The 24,144-nt window shown below is 40.3% G+C and overlaps 1 long non-coding RNA gene across 1 annotated transcript; it reads right to left on the reverse strand.

Annotated features, from left to right (window-relative positions):
• Positions 1–9,063: 9,063 nt before the first annotated feature.
• Positions 9,064–23,872, reverse strand: LOC104856955. The gene is made up of 5 exons (XR_004514788.1): positions 23,020–23,872; positions 16,320–16,475; positions 15,337–15,544; positions 14,540–14,645; positions 9,064–9,133 (listed from the first exon to the last, which is right to left on the reverse strand). It is a non-coding gene; the product is annotated as an uncharacterized LOC104856955 (long non-coding RNA).
• Between the last annotated feature and the right edge of the window lie 272 nt (positions 23,873–24,144).

A 24,144-nucleotide genomic window follows, 5' to 3' on the forward strand; every position in this document is an offset into this window, starting at 1 on the left:
GGTAATTGCTTAAGGGTACACAGCTAGTAGGTGACAACCTCCTGGGATGAAGCCCTGGGTTTGAGCCTATGCTTCTATCACTCACCAGCTACTCACCAGCTAAGGCTAACTCACTTAAACTCTCCTGCCTAAGTTTTCTCATCAAGAAAACTGTGTAAGGGGAAAAGTGAGGAGCAAAACATGTTATGTAAAGGTACAAAATCCCAATGATGAAACTGTATACCTAAAATGTACCAATAAACTCAATGAGAGAGAGAGAGAGAGAGAGAGAGAGAGAGAGAGAGAGGGAGAAAACTATGGATATTAATGCTTTTCCTGTGCTAGATGTCTGGATAAGATGATTCTTTAGGTTTCCTCTAGCCCTGAAATGTAGGATCCTGTGATTCACAATTGAGTCTTGAAAAAGACTGTGCTGTAGTTAATAAGACTGGGAACCATGCCACAGGAAAAGTTTTTCCCAGACAAGACAAGAACTAACATTTTTGCATTTTGCATTTGAGTAAAGCTAACTTTTAAATATTTCCCTTTAGTCAATCCAGTTTGGCAAGCAGTAATGAACTTCCCTCCTCTTTACCTTTTTGTGATAATGTGCTGTCCCAGATCAGCATTGTCACTGCATGTCACAGAGCGACTCCATAAAGCTAACGTATGACCCAGGTGTCAAAATATCACTTCAGGAAATAACTAGGAAATGAATTTTGATCATCAGGATACAGTCCATCCATTCAGCCCAGGGAATCTTACTGCTTCCTGTGGCTTACTTGGCTCTGAAAATAACATCCTAAAGCGAATCTGGAGGAAGCAATTAATTGTATAAAATAACACAAAGATTTTTCCCTGAATTGCAGGATCACCTTTATTCAAAACCTCTTGGACTTTTTAGATTTTTTTTTCTATCGTGAGGAAGTCTGAACCAGCCATAAAAATGACCAGTGATCAAACTGTTCCCGGTCCAAGGAAGTGAAGGCAAGAAGCTCTGCCAAGATACTTGACAGTCTACCTTCAATATCTTTTTCACCCATCACATTCTGGGACTGGAAGGACACTTTCCTTCTCCTTCTTTGCTGCTCTCCTTTCTTCCTTCTCACTTTCTTTTCTTTCTGGTTTTAAGATCTTAACTTTATTACCTTTACCATTTTGGGGTTTTTGACCAACAGCTTATTTCTGAGGAGCAGATTTTGATGGGAGAGATGTAGAAAAAGAAGGAAGCTATGCTTGGATAACACCATGGAGAAAAAAAAATAATAAAGCAGCATGTAAAATAGTAATTAATAATGGAGTTAACAGGTAACACAGAATTATACTGGTGTGACATCTGTCCTTTCTGACTGCAAGATTCTAGAATTCTACAAGGGCTACTACTTCTACTATCACTTCTACTACTTACTGCTAATATTTAATGCTAATACCAATACAAATACTACCAGTCATAATAAGGAAAACCCATATAAAGTACTCTAACTTTCAGTTTTTCAACGGGCCCTACGAGATTTTTAAATTTCAGTTGACTTTCCACAGTATTAGGCAAGTTGGAAAGCTTTGGTGTCGTTGGTTCTTGCTTTACTGACTTAGGAGACAGTTGAGCCTCAGAGATGGTCCTGATGTTGCTTTAATGGCCAGCAGAAGACTTAGGACTGCAGGTAAACCTTTCGACTTGCTGTATGAGCCTGTTGTAGCCTATATCAGACTCTTTCATGAAAGCATAAGATCATAAGAGGAGTGGACCATGGTTAAAAGGAGCAGAAGAAAGAAAGAGCGTGAAAGGAGGATGAAGAGGACGACGAGTCCAGTTTCGTGTTCTGGCGTTCTGGTTCCGGGGCTCATCTCCTGTCATGTCGCTGTAGAGCTGCCCCCAGTAGAAGCTTGTATGCCTGGGTGTGGGCACGATCACAGGCTCAACTTTTCAACCAGTTTATCCCACGCACTGTCAGCAAAAAGAGCAGACAGATGTGATGTTTTCATTGAAAATCAATTCACCCAATAAGCATCAGATCCCCAGAACAGGGCACCGAATTGGGCCAGTTTCCTGTGAATTTCTTCAGAATTACCCTCCATTTGCCTTTACAGTCAAAGAAGCTTTTTTCATGAGAAAATAGGGTCCAGCATGACGAAGTTATACTCTGATGCCCACTCTAAAATATCCGGTTGTCAGGACAGCTTGTGAGACAAGTGAGGAAAATGCTACTTGTGATGGAGATGCCAACCTGACTGTCCATATCAAACCATCCAGAATCTGATGCCAGGCAGGGGACAAGCCTTCCTAGGCTCAGACCACACCAACTACCAGTCTCTTAAAGGCAAATATTTTAGGGAGATGTGGAAAAGAAAATAGACAAAAAACCAACAAAATTAAGTTCTTCCTAGGAAAGAAGTCATATACTTTTAGGATGGTGCTGGCTAATGCTGGAGGTAATAGCTTGGAAGCGTAGATATCCTGCTGTTGAGTCACAATTATAAGTTACAAGATCTAAATAGAGCTTTTAAGTTTTTAAAGAATGTGCACCTGAAGGGTCTTCTTTATATCCCACAATAGCCCCAGGAGTATTGTTATAAGTCATTTTAGCCCTACTGTCTTGGGAAGGAAACTAAAGCACAAACTGTTTGGGTGGCTAACCACAGCCACCCCTGATTTGGCTATGGAATGAGGCCTTGACTTAGCCTCTTGCTAGCTGTCTAGTGCTCTCCTCCCTCACCTCTTGCCTGGCTGTTCTGTATCTTAGGAGCTGGTTCTTTCTCAGGTTTTGTGAACAGTGGAATCAGTTGGCATTGCCAGGGTTATAGGAAAAGGCACCACCATGAAATGACAATTCTGGATTTCCCAGCATTCATTGCCAGCACAGGTAGTGTGGTATCTTTACAAAGGATGCATTCTGCCAGAATAGGGCCAGGGTCTGTGGAATGTACATGTTTCACAATGAGAGGCTGTCGCTCCTCTCTGTCACCAGGTCAATGTCCATCTGTCATCATGCTGTTCACCATAATGAATATTCCCTTACTTTTTGTTGTGGGGCATGCTCCAAAATGGTGGGACTTTGAACTTGTATTATCTATAGCACTACATTCTTTCCTCTCAACCCAGACCCTATTGTCCAGTTTTACTTTTCAGCCCTCCTTATTCTTGTCTTGCAAATTTTATTGTTGCTCCTACAAGTTTTGACTTTGTGCAAGTTCCTTCCTTGGACCGGTATTTTTGGTTCTGCCTTGGACCTACCACACAGTCTCTTTATTTTTATTGAGTTTATTGGTACATTTTAGGTACACGGTACAGTTGCATTCATCTTGGAATCTTGTACCCCTACATGACAGGTCTTGGTTTTCACTTATGTCTGTCCTCCATGGTTCTTATAAATACCTGGCTTTTTAAAACTACTAGACTCACAGACTCTAATTCATTCAACAAATCCTCACAGGACACCTGCCAGGCATTGCTGCACAAGCCAATGCTGTCTCAGCAATGCTGGGAGGAACTGGTGTCTTTATTCTTGGTCTGGTGAAGAGAGAAGTCACTGAGACATTTTTATCTTAACATCTTGTCTCTATTTCAGTGGTTCCAAGGCAGAATAAATGTAGCTGGATAGCATTCTGCATTTGGAAAGATGTTAGTATGACTACTTAATAGATTCAGGAGGAGGGCTCCATTGCAATTCTTCATTTCCTTTGTCTATTGTTGCAGGTTTTCATTAACCTTTGAGGTTGTCTTCATTTTGTGGTTTGCATTTTAAGCATTTTCTGGTTTCAAAACTGCCTAGCAAATAATTTCTTTTGATCCAACTGCTTCCCTCAATTACTATTACATTTAACTCTTTTGTAAAATAACAAACTGCACACCCCTTGACTATCTCAGACCACCATCCCACCCATCTGTGGCCCTTATGGTTCAGGATCTCATTTAGCAAATGAGCTTTACTCCCTTAAGGAAGTAATCCTCTAATGTTAGATTTCTGTTTTTCTCCCTACCTGGACAGTTTCTTGTTTCTTCCAGTCCTACCTGAAATGAAGGAAGAAACACAGAAAGAAGCAGGGGCAAAGAAAAGGGAGGAGGGAAGGAAGGAAAAAAGTGAGAGGACAGATGGAGGAAGGGACTAAGGGAATCGATAGATACTTTGGAAAAGTGTAATTTAGTTCTCTAAACATAACAGCTCTCATCCCAGCACTATACACTCTTCTTCTTCACAAATTCTTCATTGCATGTACAAATTCTGCACTGATTGCCCAGTTCAAGATGATCTTTGATTTCCTTAGTCACTTAAGTACTAGCACTTTCTAGATTTGGCTCACAGACAACTCTGAATAAAACAGTAATGACAAAATTTTGAATTGCAGTAATGTCAAAATAACTAACATTTGTGGAATGCTACATATGTTCCAGACACTACAAAAGTGATTTTCTTGCATTCTTTTATTTATATTTACTGCAATGGTACATGTAGAGTCTGTATTTTTCTTATAAAACAGGAGACTGGGATGTTAAGGGGTAAAGTAACTTGCTTTCTTGAGGTGCCACCACTAGGAAATGATAGAACACGGCATCACAGGTCTCTCTGACCCCAGGATTTTCTTTTCCGTTAAGCCTTAAGCCACTTATACTCATTTCCACTTCACTTTTTTGCCTTCCAACCCCCCCCACTCTCTCTTCCACTGTCGATCTCCCACCACTATTCTATCACCATTCTCAGGGCTTTCCCTCTACTCTGTAACTTCTGTCTAGGCAGAAAGATCTTTGATCAAAGCATGTGCCCTTAAATATCTCATAAGTCTCTAGTCCCATGAGTCAACACACGTCTCTCGAACAAATATTTCTGACCCTAAAAACATGTCCTAGGCTTATTGTGAAAAAGGCAGATCTATGTCAGTGACCACAATATGGTCCACGTGCAGAAGAAATTAAGGGTGTGCAATGCATTTTGAGAACCCGGAAGAAGAGGTTCATGTCACATTTCTGGCAGTCTGGGAAGGAAGGAAGAACATCTTCCGTGGGTCTTGTACCATGTACGCCTATTAATCCAACATATGGCTACGCAGCAGCCATCTTATGCAGAGCATATACACTGGTAGAGGAAAATAGAGCTAGTTTTTACCTCATGCAGCTTCCAGGCTGATGGTGAGAGCAAACATCAAACATATATATATAAAATAAATATTTCATCATAACCAATCAAAATGTACACTGAAAAGCAAATTAACTTGAGTGTTGTTAGAGGGGAGTCTTCTTGAAGAGGAGTGTGATAGTGTGTCCGAGCAAATTCTGTTATAAAGATGACTCTGAGTGGTGAGGTTGATGGACCAGTAACAGCACAAGTGAATGAAGTATTTCAGGCCAAGCAGCAGCCTGTGAGGGCTACAGAATGAGAACCAGCACGTTCGAGGAGCTGAGAAGAGGCCAGCGTGGCTGGAGGGCCCGAGGAGAAAAGCAGCAAGCAAATGTCGAAGATGCAGGTGGGGCCTGAGCAGGAAGGAGAACAGTTTTGATTCCAGGACTTGGGGGCTTTTGAGAAGAAAATGGAGTGAAGCTGGGCTGGCAATAAGGGCAGCATATAATATAAGGTTTAGACCTGAAACACTCCATGCTGGTAAGGAAATAGGTAAAAACTAATCAAATGAGAAAAACAAAAGCCATTAATTCAGAGCCTCCTACAGCAAGGGAGTCAGCCTCTTGCAACCTGTGTTTTGGCAGAGACTCAGCGACAGACAGAGGAAGGAGAGATTTGTGCTGGGAAAGAGGATGCTTCTTCGGGGGTGGGACTGGCTAGAGGAGCAGATTTGGCCTTATTTAGTTGATCCTAAGTTGGAAAGAGGGGCAAAAGTGAGGGACATGTCAGTTATACACCAAGTCCTAGCTACGTGGAGCTGATTGTTTACAGAAGTTTCTGCTCAGCTTCCTGGGTTGTCATCAGAGAGGGATCAGGCTTCCTGCAAAGCCAACTCCCAATAGGCTGGTCTCTTGGGTTGTAGACAAAGGGTTAGTTTCCGGCAGGTTGTGGATCAGAGTTCTGTTTTTATGTATGAGTTGGCCCTTGTCCCTTTGTGTAATACAGGCCAGAGTATATTGGAGCACAGAATTCACATGGGATGGGACAGACTGGAGGCGAGAAAGGTACACAGAGGGGCCACCTCCAGAGTACAGACTTAAGTCTCTAGGCCAGTCAACACCAAATAATCTTGTCTGCACACCACTGCCTATAAAATGATTTTGAACATGCATCTCAAATACATCTATCTTCATGTAGTTCTGAATTTTATGTGTGTTCCACTGTATTCTTATTTTTAAGAAAATACAAATGAGGTTTCTGTACATTGCTATTAATTGTACTAAAATTTTGCAGAGCTGCATTATCACAGAACTGCATTATCACATGACTATAAATTTTGTCAAAGAATTAGACTTCGTGTTCTCCAAGTAATTTCTTCCTTTAATTTCTGAATAGTTAATACAATCACATTGCTCCAAAATGACCATGGTTTCAAAAAAGTGTATACCGAGTAGTGTCTCTCACTATAGCCTCAGCCTGTTATTTCCCTTGCTCTCACAGATGAGGACTGTTATCAGCTTTTGAGATTTATCTATGCAAACAAATCAAATGAATACACATTTTCTTTTACAAAATGGCTGCTTAATAACTGTTCAAATGCTTTGTCCATTACCGTATATTTATTAGATTGCTTTTCACAGTAACACCTATTCTGAGAGTGTGGTCTTAAGGTACAATTGGTCTGCTGCTAATTATGCTGGATGTTAACATATGTGAAGCCTGCTTTTTAAAGATTTCAAATGTGTTTCATCCTTCTTATTGGGTCTGTTTAGATTTTTGTTTGTTTGTTTGTTTTTTGAGACAGGGTCTCACTATGTAGTTGAGACTGACCTGGAACTCACTATGTAGCTCAGGTTGGTCTCAAACTCACAGAGATCCTCCTGCCTCAGCCTCCCAAGTGCTGGGATTACAGGTGGGTGTCACCACACCCGGCCACCTGTTTAGATTCTTGTTATTACCAGGTTACTGTTCTTTCTTCAGTTGTTGCTATTTTGTTATAATATATTGTTTTTATTGCTATTATATGTTGGACATATTCTGGGAGTGGCCATAGGAGCTCAGCATCCATCTTCCCTGCAGCCCCAGTGCTGTACACTAACATAAAGGCTGTGAGAACAAGAGTTGGTATTCGGTTATGGTAGTATTCTCAGTACCTAAAGCACTGCATATAATTCAGAGTCCATCCATTGCATAAATAAACTAATGGATGAATGCCTAAGTCTTCCTGGATAGCTTCTCATCACCCCATTGACATTTCCAAAGACACTGTCGTTATGTCCCAAGATGGCACTTTGCACTATTTGGCAATTATATTAAGAGCAAGTCCTTGTCTTGTAGTGAAATATTTCTGCTTGTAATTCTGCTCTATGGTCTTGAGTTTTCAGTGATGGGGGCAGGAAACTGGACTGAGAAAAAGCCTCCAGACTTGTCTCCACGACAAATTTTCAGATCCTGAGAGCAGTTATTTTCCCACTGAGATTTCAGTACGGGCTGACTCCAGTTTTATGCAACCATTCCTCTTAGGTATGATGTGGTTTCCAGATCCTTCAGCTCGTCTGTCCATTTGATTAGTAATACTGTACTGATAGTCTTAGCAGGACTAGTAGCTGTAGCTGTAGTATCAGTAGCTGCATATGTAGTATTGGCAGGCTTACTAATAATGACTTCCACTTGGATAGTGGTTAGTAAAGTACTTTCACAGACATTGTCTTGTTTAATTTTCAAGGTCACACTGGGCATTATATCATGATCACTCATATTACAAAAGAGGCAGCTGAAGAGAATGCTTGTCCACCTGCCCACATCCAGTGTTCTACATTTACACCATACACAAACCGTTCCCACTGGAGGACGAGGAGGACAAGGAAGGAGGGCAGAGAGAGGGAGAGGAGGAGGCAGAAGAACTAGAAGAGGAGAAGGAAGAAGAGGAGAAGCAGGAAAAAGAAGGGGAGGGGGAGGGGAGAGGAGTGGAGGAAGAAGTGGAGGAGGAAGTGGAGGAGGAGTAGAAGGAGGAGGAAGAGGAAGGGGAAAGGAAGAGGGAGGAGGAAGAATTAGAAGAGAGGAGGATGAAGAGGAGGAGCAGGAGGAGGAAGAAGGTGAGAGGGAGGGGGAGGGGAAGAGGAGGGGGGAAGATGAGGAGGAGGATGAGAAGGAGGAAGAAGTACTCAATTATTGGCCTTGCCTGGGAAGAGAAAGTATGGAGTAGCAGTGCTGCGCTAGGTGTCTGGTTTATGTGTATCAACCTAGACATGTCCTTACCCACTCTACATCTCCCTTCACCTCCAGGCAGGACACCAGGATTTTCTTCCTACTGAGAGAGATTTTCCAAAGAGCGCCAGTTGGAAAGTTGCTTGCTAGAGGTCTGCTATGAATTCCTTGGGTCTGCTCCGGTACCCTCTCTGAGTGATGGTTTGCTCCAGTTCCTTCAGTAGGCAGCCACCCTGTGTTTGCTCCTGGAACACACTTTTGTGGATCTCCTTCCGGAAAATTCAAGTTAATAAACTTACAATACTCACTTCAGCTCCCTCAAACACGTTTCTCTGAACGGTGCTGAGCAGCTTGTATTTCCCTGCACAATTCTGAAAAACAAGAACTTCAGGAAGCACAAATGACTCCACGGCCAGCCCATCCTACCTGCCCTGGACAACATCAACCCACAGTGGTGCTGGATGTGCAGAAACATGATATTTTCCTTTGAAGGGGATTTCAAAGCATCCCTTTCCTGGAATGGGGGCCCACAGCCTGAGTAGAGAGGCTGGAAAAGGCCCATAGGATTTATGAGTCTGCAGAAACTTAGTATGCTTGCTCATATAACAAGAGGAAGACAGAATGTTCTGTCACCACATCAGGTTCTTATGTACCAGGACTTCTGGAAACAGTTTCCCAGATTGGGAATTGAAGGCAGATGGAGGTAAGGTTGCTTTTGTTAGCTTGCACCATCTTTTCTCCTTTTCAAAGGCTATTCAAATCCAGTGGACCAAGAAGGAGCATGAAAGACCACAAAATAATGGACACTATTTCAAGCACAGCCCACCTGAAGGTTGATCTGGTGGCTCTTTCTTCTCCACAGGATGCTACCTCACTGGCCCAGCTCCTCTGCCAATCTATTAATCAATCAACAGATACATATTGAGAGTCTTGTAACAGGTCATGGTTGGCACTATATAGGAAGGACAAAAAAACCCACTCAGTAAAGTCTCATCCCTTGAAATGCTCACTTGGACTTCAGAGACACTCAGCATAGAACAATGACAGCTAATTCAACCTGAGTTAGGCTGAGTGATCAGAAAGCATTGCCTGAATGCTCCAGGAAGGCAGAGAGGTGCCTGCTTCTACCTGGCAGAGCATAGTTTAGGATGGGATTCTGGAGAGCAGTAGATTTTAACTGAACGGGAATCCCAGAACCACTGAGACATGAAAGGGTTAATGAGAGCCTAAATAAGCATAATTTATTCCAGAACTTCAAGTTCAAATGACAAGGTAAAAGTGGGCTTATAAAAAACTAGATGGGGATTAGTGTTCCTTTTCAGGAGCCAGTACAATGGTACAAGGTAAATTTCCTACTGAGCTGGATCATGTGTTTATATTGTATAAATTTCCTAAGAACCAAGATTCCAGTTTATTCCTATTAGTCAGCACCCTTTCTTTGTGAAGGAGCAGAAGACAATTGTTGAAGGTTTTGTAAGTTAAATGATTTTAACTTTGGTGGATCCCAAATAAAATCCCAGATAACATGTAAATGAATGATCTGTGCCAAAATATCACTTTATTGCATGGGCGCTGAAATCTGACTTCATGTGACATGAAATATTCTTGTTTTGATTTTTTTCAACCATTTGAAAATATAAAAAAACATTCTTGGCTACAGGGCACCCCAAAATAACAACAGACTACGTTTGGTCTGTGAGCCATAGTTCAACAACCTTTGGTCTAGATGGGACAGACTCATACTTAGGGTTACAAAGAAAAGGAGAATAACCAAGAGAAAAATAGTACCTGTTAAGTACTAACATTTACTTCTGAGTTTAAGCTTATTTGTTCTTTGCTTGCTTCCCATGTGTGACTCTTGAAAATAGCATCCCTTAAATGCATTAAAAGGGGACATAGTTGTTTTTTTTTTAACATTAAGCCAGGCTGATGGTCATTCACAGCTGCACTGGATTGTGAGTTTTTAATCTCAACTATGTTATCCATCATTGCATATGTTTTGCTTGAGGGCCCGCACCTGCTTTATGGACAGTGTATTTGTATTGGCTCACCAGGATAGTTTTTTAGTAGGCCCAGAGTAATTTACTGTTGTGTTGAATCAGCAAATTTGAAATATTCTGTGTGCAAGATACTAAGCTGGACAGGGGCCACATAATCCAAATATAAAATCTGGCCTGTAAACCACAAATTTTTCTCTCTGAAATTTTAAATCTTGCTTTACTGTTTTCAAAATGTATCATAAATGATCAGCTAGTTCAGCTCCAATTCCTTTTCCTTTTAGCATTATGATTCTCTCCTATTTATTCACTTTGATTTCCCATTGGCCCCTTCCTCTGTAGCACGTTACCTCACCAGCCACTCTGACTTCCTCCCTGTTCCTAATAACTCTTATATGCATAACAATATGTGCATAACTGTTACATCTTTGCTTGTATTTTCTTCCTCTCATTTATGACATCTACCAGAGGATGCCACTTTTTGCAGAGTCTCCAGTCTGGTGAGATAAAACACTTGCACACAGTGCCAGGTAAAGGAAATATATTACTTACAGATAGGTAGCAAGAACAGACAGACGCCTAGGATCCATGGTGAGCCAGCTTCCTAAGGCCCAGGAAAACAGCCTTGGGTGGGAGTGGCATTTCATCTAAACATCCTACATTATACTAAGACACTCCTATAGCAAGATACACTGAAAGCACTCTGCCCTGGGCTTTTATACCATGGGCATCTTTTGAGTTGCTGAGCTTAAGTACTGCAGAGCATCCTCTTCTAAGACAAATGAGGCCACAGCCTGGCTTGGTCTGAACCCTTTCTCCTTAACTGCATTGTGTTCTCCATGCACCCCACAGTTATTTGGACAACTGTCAGTGGAAGAGGGGAAAGTGTGGACAACCAAGGCCATCTGGCGACCTGCCTTCCTGTATTCTTCACTTTGGGTAGCAATCCACAACCATCCCTTAAGGCCCACTTAGATTTAGATGCATTTTTTTCTTTCTTTTACCAGTTCAAATAATGGTGACCTATTCATTTAATTCATTTTGCTTGCATATAGACTAAAGTTGGAGAAATCCTTAGTTTGTAAGCAGTGATGGTTCTAGGCTTCATTAAAAATGACCCGAAATGTAGCACATGGCCGAGCCTTGAGAATATACTCAATAATCAAATCCATGTGCCATTTAAAATGACGCTAGATAAAATAAGTCACATATGTGTAAATACCGAATAGTTTCTCTGGTTTGAATAAACTACAATAGTACATAAGGTCCTAATGATATAATGGACAATGTGAAATAGGAAGAAAGAGGCTAAAGGTGTAGGGAAGGTGGGAAGGGTAGGGGGAGGGTAATAAGGGAAAAATATGATAAAATGAAAATAAAGTGTTTGTGAAAGAGGAGGGGAGGAGGAGGTGAAGGGAGGGCAGGGACAAGGGGAAAAAATGAGAACCAAGACCTGTCATGTAGAGGTACAAGATCTCAATAATGAATGTAACTGTACTGTAAGACTAAAATGTACTAATAAACTCAATGAGAAAAAAAAAGAATTGCAGAAAAATTATAATAAATTAAGGTGGTGAAAGAGGAAAAAATGACACTAGAGTATGACAGGGATAACAGAGAGCATAGAAAGAGAAGGTTCAACTAAAATAGTGAGCAAAATAGAGCTAGAAATTGTAGAAAGCAAAGAGAAATAGTATAGCGCTCTAAAGAAACAGCAAAAGATAGAACACTGTAAGTTAGAAAAACCACCCTCTACTCATCTCTTAACAGTTCAGGAGAACTAATTTCAAATTAGAAACCGATATGTACTAGCAAGCATGTCCTATGAAATGTATTAAAAGGAAGAGAGCAAAATACGGAACGAAAAATATGCTAATAAAGTGGACCCATAAAACAATCCCAACCTCTACCATACTGTAACAGAATGTGTTAAAGTGCATTAAAATGTTGAAAGACATGAAACAATGGCACAGATTAGGAATAAGACAATTTAAAACCGAAGTGAGAGAACTCAGGAAAAAATAAGCAAATGAAAATACAGTGTCAAAAATGATGGTGAAACCAGAAAGAATACAAGACTGAGTGAAGGCAACATAATCTATCTGAAGGGAAATAAAAGGTTAAGTAGAAGAAAAATTTCAAAATTAAGAAGATGAAATGAAGAGATAAAAAGGATTCATAAAACAGTGACTAAAAATGAAACTGCATAAGAAAGCACCTGAAAATAGTACAAGCCTTTGAAGAAGAAAACCAATGCCAGGAAACAAAATAATACTAAAATACATGATTCAGAAAAAGCATTCCTTAAAAAATTTACTGCTTTAAAGAGAATATTGATTGATAATAGCAAAATACATTCTAATAAAACTATGGATAATAAAGAAAAAGAAAACTTTTTTGTGTATCTTTTTTTAAAAAAAGCAACATAAGCAAAAGAAAATTAGATAGCAATTAAGTTTGCAAAAGCAGTGCTTCATGCCAGAAGAGAATGGAAGAACCTACTTAAAATGCTCAAGGGAAGAGGTTGTGAGCCAAAGGTTTTATATGCAGCCAATGGACTTTCCACTATAAAGGGCACACAATTATTAACATGCGAGCTCTCAAGAACCGTTGTTCCCCTGAGCCCCATTTTAAGAATTTCCTTGGGAATGCATTTCAGACATCGTGTGTGCGTGTGTGTGTGTGTGTGTGTGTGTGGTGTGTGTGGCCCCTGGACAGCTGGTCCTTCAAATCTAAGACTACATGTGGGTGAATGGGAGCAAGTGCATATCTTTTTTGTTCAATCACAAATAAGTTTTTTAAATTAATTTTATTGGTACATTTTAGGTATACAATATAATGACATTGAATCATTGGAAATTTGTACCTTTACATAATCTATCTTGGTTATTTTTTTTTTCACCATTCCCCTGTCCTCCCTTCAATTCCTATTTACAAAACCTTTGCTTCCATTTTTTCCTTTTCTCATATTAATTCCATTCCCTTCTTTCCTTTCCCCACCCCTCCCACTTTCCCCTCCCCTTTGCCCCTTTTCTCCCTATTTCACAGTATCTATTATACCTTTTAGTCCTTATTTGCAATTTCAGTTTCTCAAGCTAGAGAAACTTTGGTATTCACACGTGTCCTATTTATTTCACTTAAGAATATAGCCTCAATGTGCAACTATTTAGCTATAAAACTCTAATCTCTCATTCATTTTTTTAATTGAGTTTACTGGAATACAGTACAGTTACATTCATTCATCATTGGGATCTTGTACCTTTCCATGACAGGTCTTGGATCTCATTTTTTCCCCTTGTCCCTGCCCTCCCTTCACCCCTTTCTCCGTTCCCTATTTCTCATTCTTTATGGCTTAGTAGTACTCCATTCTATATGTTGAAAAAACCCCCACAGTTTCTTTATCCAGTCACCAGTTGATGGGCAATTAGGCTGTTTCCAAGTGTTAGCTGTTACAACCTGTGCTGCTATGAACACGGGTGCACATATATCGCTGTGATATGATTGTTTTAACTCTTTGGGGAAGATACGCAGCCGGGAATAGCTGGGTCAAATGGGACCTCTAATCCTAGTTCTTTGAGGTTTCTCCATACTGCTTTACACAGTGGCCGCGCCAGTCTGCAGTCTCATCTTTTTCAGCTTCTGCAAATGTTGATATAGAACATTACAAAAGTGGCAGAAAGAGGAACACATTGGGCTTTTTTCATGTTTTCAGTAATCATACTGATGATGGCATTGGAGTTTTATTACTGAAACTCTTATATTTGTTATATGGGATAAAAAACAAAGGGGCAATTATGTGTCTTTAAAAATTCTTTTAGGAGATACACTTGTAAGTTTTAGTAAAAACTTCCAATTCAAGAATTCCAATTCAGGGATTTGAAGTAAATATTAATAAGAAGCTTACATATATATTCGCACATGCATATACATTTACATTAGATATATTAATGTGATTTTCCTGTTCAAGTTTCAGAACATACTTCTATCTATATAGCTGTGATTATGTATCTATTGTCTATCTATGTATCGCAGCCCAAACAGAGTAAGATAACTAGGAATCTATCAGAATGACTGCAAGGAAAACAGTGATAACATCAATAACTGGTGAGGGTGAAGAGACTGGATCATTCCTGTACTGTTGACGGGGATGTAAAATGGTATGAATTCTCTGGAAAATTGTTTGATAGCGCCAAAGCTAAAAGTGCATACACAACACAACCCACCAAACACAGTCTGTGGCAACTTTTTCCAGAGAAATGAAGCTTTATTTTCACATAGGCACTTTTATATGCATGTTTGTAATACCTCAAATCTCAAAGGTCCATCAGTGGCTCAGTAGCTGAACAAAAACTGGTATATCTACGTCCTGGACTACTACTCGGCAATAAGCAGAGAACAAAACACAAATATCCTGGAAGACAAAGTAAGATTACACTTATGTGGGATCTCAAGTGATCAAACTTGTAGAGACAGAAAATATCATGGTGGTTGTTAGGGGGTTGGGTGAGGTGTGGTGAGTTTAATGGGCACAGAGCTTCCATTTTGCAAGATAAGAAACTCTTGGGCATCAGCATCTTGAAACTCAGTTGCACAACAATGTAAATATGCTTAACACTAGTAGTCTGTGTATTTTAAATGGTTAAGATGATAAAATTCAATGCTTTGTATTTCACCACAGTTATAATTTTAAAATAATATATTTTTAAAATGGCTATTGTAAAAAGTGGTGAAATCCAGCCAGTAGTTACGTATGGTACCAAATTAATTTCTTATATTAAATGACTGTGCTATGGCTATGCACTATGTTGGTATTGCAGGAAGCTGGGTGAAGTCATTGCATAGAGCTTGCTACTGTTTTTTTCTACTTTTCTATAAGTCTAAAATTACTTCAAATCAAGTGTTAGGTAAAGACAAATCTCCTATGCATTGAGATTCCAAACAACGTACATAGAAACTTAACAATCAATGAGGTAGAACATAGCTTCACACTTCTTAAGTGTAGACTCTGGGTAGTGACTTTTCCTCTAAAGCAGACAGATGGAGGAAAGAGTAAAAGTGCAGTCAACATTAAGAATTATATATATCACAGTGATAATACATACCCTTGGCAGGAAGTGACCATGATTTCATTCCACCTCTATGGTCTTTTGGTGTCCCCCAAACATACAATATGCTCTTATGTAATTATGAGAAAAACATCAGGAAAATCCTAAAGGGACATTGTACAAAGTACTTGACCAGTGGTCTTCAAAACTTTCAGGCTCATCACAAACAGGAAAAGTTTGAAAAACTGTAACAGCCAAGAGAAATCTAAGGAAACATGAGGAGAAATATAATGTTGTTTCCTGAGTGGGATCCTGGAAAAGAAAAAGGTCATTCACTGGAAACTAAGGGCATCTGAGTAAAATGTAGACCTTAGTTACTAATCATGTAATAATGGTTTTGTTACTTGTAGCAAATGATAATAATGAGGGAGAATCGATTCATGATTCACGGGAACTTTACTATATTCATAGCTTTTACTCAGTCTAAAACTTGACTTTATTTTTAATAGGAAACAATTATATGATTCCATTTGTGTAACGTTCTCGAAATAGCAAAACTGCAGAGGTAGAGCACATATTAGTGGTTGTCAGGGTTGAGAGGGAATGGAGTGGTTAGCATAAGGACATCTTTGTGGTGATTGCATAATGAGTATCTGGATTGTGGTTGCAGATACACAAGGCCATACATGTGACAGAACTGCATAAATCTATACACACACAACCACAGTCACCCACATAAGTGAGCAACACACACAACTTGGAGAATCTGAAGTTCTATGGATTGCACCAATGTCAGTTTCACAGTGTAGACATTGTGCTGTGGTTTGTGGGACTCTGGCAGAAGGGGGCAGTTAGGAGAGGGCTGCACAGGACTTCCTTGCCTACGCCGTGGTAACCTTCGATGAATCTACAGAAGTCTCAAAGTTATTGTAAAACTGAAGATATTCTGAGATATCAAATGTCAACTAGCTTAGTGAATTGTATTGGCAAGGATATGCCGCTGAGCCTAGCTGTAGTCTCTTTTGTTGTTTTTTTCCCACCTCTCCTGGCCAAGAGCAGCGATGACTGTTTAGCTTGGGAGTGGATTCAGGGATCTTTTGAAGTCCGGAACACTGCTAACTGAAACAAAGGATGGTAGCTTGGGCTTGCAGCTGGCATTAGAGGTCTCAGGGGCAAGAACAACCTAGATAGTCTGACTGCGAAAAAAAGAGAGGTAGAGGTTAGTTTACTAGGACCTGCCTGTAATTTTCAGGGATATACAGAATGTGTTGATTCTTTTACAAGGCTATAGTCTGACAAGAATACTTTTGGAAGAATCAGAAAAAGATGTCTAGTTTGGGCAGATACCACACCACAGGGGGACAACTTGGGATCCTCCATTTTCTTTTTCAGCCAGGTCTCCCTTTTCAGGAAACAACTTCTGCAAACTTACATCATAGTACAAAAGATGTATATTTGTGGTCATGATTCTTCCGGAAGAGGTAAGGTTTGAATTATACCTTGAAGATGGATGGCAGAGAATAGGCCTTACTTTCTTGCTCATTCTTACATCTATAGAACTTGGCAGTATGCAAGGAAGGCATAAAAGAAAGAAGGAGGGCAGTGAAAGAGAGAGAATTTGATTATATGTCCTCTATTTTCCTCACTTTTTTTTTTCCATACTTTCCTATCTATTGGTAGAAGATAGGCTGCTGATGTAGCAACTCCAAAAGTCATTAGTTTCACAGAATGGTTAGGGATAAAGTTGAAAATTAAAGGTAGGGCTTCTTGGAAAGGTACAAAGATGACAGAATCAGAGACTATTAGACTTGGAGAGCACTGCCCATATTGCAGAGTTGAACCTCTCATTTTATCAAGTAGGCAAGTGACGTTCAAAGACATTTTGCTGTCAGGGACAGACTTCTTTACTGACCAAGAAAGAGCCCATCCCAGGTCTCTTGAATCATACTCCAATGTTCTCTCTGCTAAAAAGAAGAGAACTAAGTTTTAAATTTTAAGGCATAATAATGACAGAATATGTGTGGTTTCTAACCGCTTTGAGATTTTTAACATTTCTCATTTGTGACTTCACAATTTTGCCATATGTGAAAGTGAATAACACTTTTGGAACGAGTTTTTAATTCATCCTGGAAATTAAAAGGTTTCATGACAGCAAATTATATTGCCACAGATTTATAACAATTAAAAATCTGGATACTGGCATTTCCCACAACAGTGAACGTATCAATAATGTTAATAAAAATACACACTACTTTCACGTATTATTCTTTCCACTCTCCATCCCTTTCATACCCATTCATTACCTTATGTGTTCTCAAAAGAGCCTTTAAAGACCTTGGATGGATCTCTGAGCTCCCATGTCCTCTTGTCCCTACCCATTTCATGCCTGAAAGATTTTTTAAGCTGTAACTGATTTCCAACATCCCCCTTCTTCCCTTAGTGCCTCCGCTCAGTACAGGCAGTCAGGGTGGTTTGTACTCGTCCCCACAGGGCATGTATCTGACAGCACAAGGAGCAGAGAAAAAAGCTAAAAGTCCTTCTTTCTGGCTTTTGCGTTTCCAGTGCAGGGAAACTGGGGAAATAGAACTTGGCATAGAGAAACAATTTAGAAGGAAGTTGGAGTGAGGCATTTTAGGACTCTTACTTCCTTCTCCTCCGGGTTAGAAAAATGATTTTTTGGCTGTGGAATTCAGATTCTGCTAGGCTGATGGAATGGAGTCCTAAAATTGTTTTTAAAAATTGAGCTGCTGGAAAATAAGAATTAAGAATTACATATTCCTTCCACCCATCTATTTATAGATTGAGATTCACATCAGCCTTATGTGTAGACACATGACTTTCCTGAGAACTTTTCTCAGCACACGGCTACTCTCTAGTCTGATTAAAAACCCCAAAGTTGAGACAATCCATTTCAAAGTAAACAGTTTTTTCCTTATGTGAGAAGCTGGTAAGAAGAGATTAAGGACACTTTTGGAAGTTACTGCACATTTCAGAAATACCAACCATCTCAAGAGCCAGAGTTAGGAAGAGGACTCTCTAATGTTTAAATTTTTTCCTGGTTTGATGCAAGAAAGTTGGCAAAGGAGAGGAGAAAGAGAGCAAATTCTACTGCTAGAGGTTGCTGACAAAATTCGCAATCTTGGGAAACCGCTTAAGACACAGTGCTCTATCCATGTGGCGGCTGCCCTGATTGTGTACTCCTGATGGCTTCCACTGATTCCTTCTCACCTCTGTTACTCTATTGTGGGTGCTGCAAATATTGAATGTTAGAATAAATGTCACAATGGATCAGACTGATGGTTGGGGTGGAGAGGGGATCAATAAGGTTTCTTCTCTGTCTTCTTTACTTTTGGAAGAGACACATCAGAAGACAGGGAAAGAAGGTGAAACCAACCAACCATAAATGCACCAGCGCTTGCACATAACTGAACCAGCATATGCAAAATTATACTTTAAAACAGGATAATAAAACTTAAGTAAATTTGGAACAGGAAGGGTGGGGAGAGAAAGATAGGAAGAACAGGGCACACCCCTCTTCTGAGACCTCTTTAACCACTGTCATATTCTGCTTAGAACTGCTAGATCATTTCCCAAATGTAAGCCTTGTGAAGTCCTTTGGAGCAAGGACTCACACATAGGCACTGTGCTAGGTAATCAATATGGTTTGTTAAATAGCCTATCCCTCCTATCACTCCAGTGAAACTGGAAATGCAGTCAATGATACATCCTTCAGATATTAGACATCATGAGATATTTAAGAAGCTTAATCTCCATCCATAATGGCTTTCTAAAAATATAGAATAAGGGTTGGGGATTTAGCTCAGTAGTTCTGCTACCTGCCTCACAAGGGCAAGGACTGGAGTTTGACCCCCCCCCCAAAAAAAAATTCTAAAAACGTAGAATGAGTCTTCCAACATTCTTCAGTACTCTTTGACTGCTCTCAGCAGTGCTATGACTCAGCTGAGGTGGGAAGTCCAGGTAATGCCATATTCTCTGAACTGCAGCCCAGCAAGTCAGACTTAAATCTTGCCCAGAATGCACCTCTCAGCTTTATACAAAAAAAAGAAGTTTGATTAGAATTTTGTCAATGATTCTGTATCCAGTTGGTCTGAGCAAAGACCCCCAAATGCTATTAAACTCCTCAGTGATGTGAACCAGATGGAAAATAAAACAAAAGAATTCACAACTCATGTTAGACTGAATTGAATGTCTTTAATTTCACACAATGAATAACATATGAATAGGATTAACTTTTTTTTTTAATAGTTAAGTGCTCTATACTGTGCTAACCTGATCTGGTAGCAAAAAAGACTGAGCTTTCTTTTAGAAAAAAATGTTTAAAACCCAACATCTAAGACCATGGAGGAGCATGACAGTAAAGCATGCCAGATGTATCTACGCCTCAAATAACAGCAAGTCCATGTTCATTTTAAATGTACAAAAATGCTTTATGAATAAAAACTGTTACAAAAGAACATTTCAAACAATGTACAATTTTTCTTGCCTCTATATTCAATAAAATACAAATACATTTTTTGTTCTAAAATATGTTTACATACAATCAAAGTAGAACATGCAAATTACACTTTAAAAAAGGCTTTTAAAAACCACTTATGAATACAAACTAAAAATTAGCCAGCACGACTTGTAAGACAATCTTGTGCCCATTTTTTCCTTTGAAATATATATGTACATATTTAACACATCATGTGCATTTATTATTATTTAAGAAATAGATTTTTTTTAAAAAAAGGAAGAAACAGAAAGACACCAACCTAGGGTGGAACTGCCCTTCCAGGTTGACTAGTTGGCAGCTCTTGTCAGTTTTCCCCCCTTTAGTGTTTATTATACCTGGGCAAGTGGGCAATAGATATCCAGTAAGTTTCTTCCTTGGTTGATATGTGCTTCTAAGACTATTCCCCAAATGACTGACTGAGTCCCACAGGGAAGGCAGACTGTCAGTGGGGTGAACTCTCTAAGAAACAGGGGCAGAGGGAGCCTTGCATTGTGGGAAAAAACCTTAAGAAACACCAAGGAAATGCTACGATATATTACAGTTTGAGTTTCTAGGCACTGTGATGACATTATCTGTAAGCTCTGGCATTTGGACCATTGTGATACGATAGGGTAGTGTTGAGAAAAATGTCTATATTTATCTACTTTTACATAATGAGTAGGGCTGAAAATCCTGCAACGTAACACTTAAATGGCTTTTGAGGCATTTCGGCTCCTGCCACCCCTCTCTCTCTCTCCACGCTACAGTTGGCATTTAAAGGCTTTGGAAAGATATGTATAGACTTTAGACAGTTACCAGGTAAATCTTCCTAGTGATAGGGAAAAAATATTCTCCAAAAGCTCATTATCTGAATATTGTTGGGTAATAAGCTAGGAGTGGGATTTTCTACTTAAGTCCTAATACCAAATCCTTTATGATCTGCATGTAATACATCACCTTACACTATAATTCTGTCATCACTTGCTTATCATATTTATAGACCCAGAAATGTGCAGAACACAAAATCTATCTGCCATTGGACATGGCCTCCCGCTGCAGACAGCAGCCAAGTTAACACGCTAATCTTCTGCCAGGCTTCAGTCACCTTTCCTGGGCTGTCTTTGGCTGCTGAGTCCGGGCCCTGCCAAGTTACAAAGCAACCCCATGTACTCTCCTTTCCTTTACCTTTCTCTCTTGGGTTGTAGCCAGAGATGGGCTATTTGAGGAAGATAAACTTCTCATTTGAGATAAGGAGTTGAAAAGCAAGTGGTCACCCAGCCACTTAGTACAGTAGGTTAAAAAGCCATCAGCACCTTTAAGGAGGCTTTTATGTCTAGGTTTCATCATTTTCTCATCCTCAATCAGGCTCCTAATTAAAGGAGTCCACACCTGCTTGGTGAAGGACAACAGTCTTGGTGGGGAGGAGGGGGAGAAGTGACAATCAAGGGGTTTCTCTTACTATAAAATATTTTGTGGAAATGTATATGGAGTCTCCTGGATACCAAAGGACATAAAAATGCACCCCAGCGGGCAGTGTTGGATGGCTAAAGAAGTCCACAATCTGGGACAAGAGAGCTGGGTTGTCTTCCTGGCCCTGCAACTGACTAAATGGGAGACTGACTGGCCCCAAGTGGAGCCCGCCCTGAAGAGAACCAGCTAAGGGCAGGGGGCCGGCCCTTAGAGCAGATGGAATGTTGTAACAATGGGTTAAGTTAATGAAAAGCTGAAGGAAAAGAAAATGTGACACAGAGCGCATAGAGGGCGATGGAAAGAGGAGGCAGTGTAAGTGGCTGGACTGGCTTCCACATCCAAGGAGCTATGTAGCACGCCTCAGCTTTGGTCCTCTGCAGTTCTCCCGCCTATTCTTAAGAGTCTGCACGTGGAGATGTGCATTTAACTCACATGCCAACCACAGACCCCAATTCACATGTGATTTGCAACTTCACTGAATCTCTCCTGGAATACTTTTCAGTGGTTTGGGAATTCTAACGTATCCCAATTGTTTGGAATTTCTCACATACTAGAAGTGAATGCTAATTAAATTTTGAGTCTTCCTTTTAAAGAAGCTTACTAAGCACCAGCTGGCTCTCCTCTACAAGATTTAGTCTGCCTACAGACTTGGTAGAGAGACAATGCAGCATGGGAAGGGAGAAGGTTACAAGAATGAAGGAAATTATTTTTCAGATCCAACGGGAAGAGAAACCTCTTTATGGCTTGACTGGAATGAAAATGGTTGTTCTTTCATAGCAATGGTGGGGTGCGAGGATCTGATTTAAACCTTCCTCCCTGGTGACTTTGGAACCACTCAGATATGGCTTGGAAATGACAGACTGAAAAAGGCTGGTGTGATTTTGCTGTTCAACTTGTGTGAAATGGCAAAGGTGAGCCCAGGTCACAGACTGAGCGTCTAGGATATAAGCTTTAAAGTACACTCCTTTCAACTTACATATTGCCAGGATTAAATGCAGCTGACCTAGAGGGCTGCGAATGATGTGAAGTCCATAGTGACTACAGAACAGGATAGCTCTGTAGGTAATTTCAACCAACTGTGGGTGCCACAGCAGAGAAGTGATGTTTGCAGGCATATTAACTTGAGTTTTAAAAATTTACTCCCATAGTTACCCCATCAAACAAAGATCCATCTCTCTGTAAGGAAATAATATTGTGTTCTGAAGTGATAATACAATTTCCAGCTGGTCCTGACTTCCTGTAAAGAAACTTAATTTGGAGGTAAACCAGATATTCTAACTCCCATTGGAAAATTTAATTCTCTCTTTCAGTGTCTTTCTGTAATCTACCATGCCAGGTATTTGATGTCTTGGGAAAGGTAAGGGGAGGAGTGAGGGAGGAAATTGAAAATACTAATTTGAAATTTCCACATCTGACTTTAAAAACATCTACAGCAATGGGATAACTTCATATTCATTCTGAGTCTTCTTAACATGTTTTACTTGGGCTGTGGAAATGGGTAATAGAGATGGAATATCTGTCCACGCTAAACCAATGGCTAGAGTACAACTTGGATGAAAAATGTACAGTTGAAATTGACCATTTAAAAGACGATTTGTCACACACAGTTTGCATCCATGCAGACTGATAGATTTATAATTACATTATGTACAAAAATGTTTTAGTGTATTAAGGCAACCACAATATGGATACTTTGTCCAAGGTGGCTTGACACAATTGGAGTGGTGATACCCTTTAAACATTTTATTATTTATTTTTCAGATAAGAACACTTACTTTCATTTGCTTTTAAGAAATAGTTATCAAGAGACAATGGACTTCTATTGTCTTTTTGTTTTCTTTTCTCAACACCTACGACAGCTCTCTGTATGAAAAAAAAATCACATACCAAGGCATTACTAGACATTGTCTTTCTGGTGGGTCTGGGATTCTAATTTTTGGTGGCTTGTCAGTTATTCCACTTGTTGTGGGGTATTGAAACCGTTTATTCTGTCTGTTCTCTGCTATTATGTTTTAAGTATAAAAATAACCTGGTTGACACCTGGGTCACCATATCCTGGGCTGCTCTGAGTCACTTATTTACAAGGCTTTAACAATACTGAGTAACCTGTTTCACAGAGATTGGGATTCAAAGCCAGGTTCCGTGGGACAGGGCACCAAGGGTGAACTTCACTACAAAGGTAAGGTTTACAATTATTCAGATGTGTACCAAGAAAAAGAAGGCAGCAAGTTAAGGGAGTACAACGAACAAAGGAAAAGCAGGAACAGACTATGCTAAAAACCAGTGTGCGTGGGACGGAGGCATACAGAAGAATATGAATGCAGGTTTAAGGTCGCCTACCACTAGAATTTTGCCTTCTGATCACACGATTCCATCTGAGAAAACGGTCGTTAACGGAAAGATTCAGGTCACCTGCGATGACGGTGGTGCTCCCCTCCCCACTAAAGCCTAGAACTTGCAAACCAAAAGAAATCAAAACCAGTTAAGTGGAAGTGGGTTACAACAAAGCCAGCCGACAAATTTGCAGCTTTTCTCCCTTTGGAATGTTTCCTAATGGAGGGCGCCTCCCTTTTGGTTTTCCTGACCCGCAGATGCAAGCGGGAGAAGGGCACACCTCGGATGCGGAAGGTCAGGTGGCCGACTGGTAGCGCCAGCCTCCTCCCAGGGTGGGTTCTTCGGCTGCCAGCGAAGGGTCCAGCCACGCTGAAGTGCCGCCGGGCCGGGACCTGCTGCGCAGCACAGACGAGCTCCTTTCGAAGGTGTCCCCTGCTCTGCTAGCCCAAGAGCTCCGATGGCTGAACCCTGTCATCCGGCCCGATTCTGCCCGCCCAGCTTCTGGGGAGAAGGGCCTCGGTGTCCCCGCAGTTGGGGGATCCACCCCCACCCCGCCTCTCTGCACC

This window comes from Fukomys damarensis, unplaced genomic scaffold, assembly GCF_012274545.1.
Source record: "Fukomys damarensis isolate Sample0158 unplaced genomic scaffold, DMR_v1.0_HiC HiC_scaffold_30, whole genome shotgun sequence".
In the NCBI taxonomy this organism is placed as follows: Eukaryota; Metazoa; Chordata; class Mammalia; order Rodentia; family Bathyergidae; genus Fukomys; species Fukomys damarensis.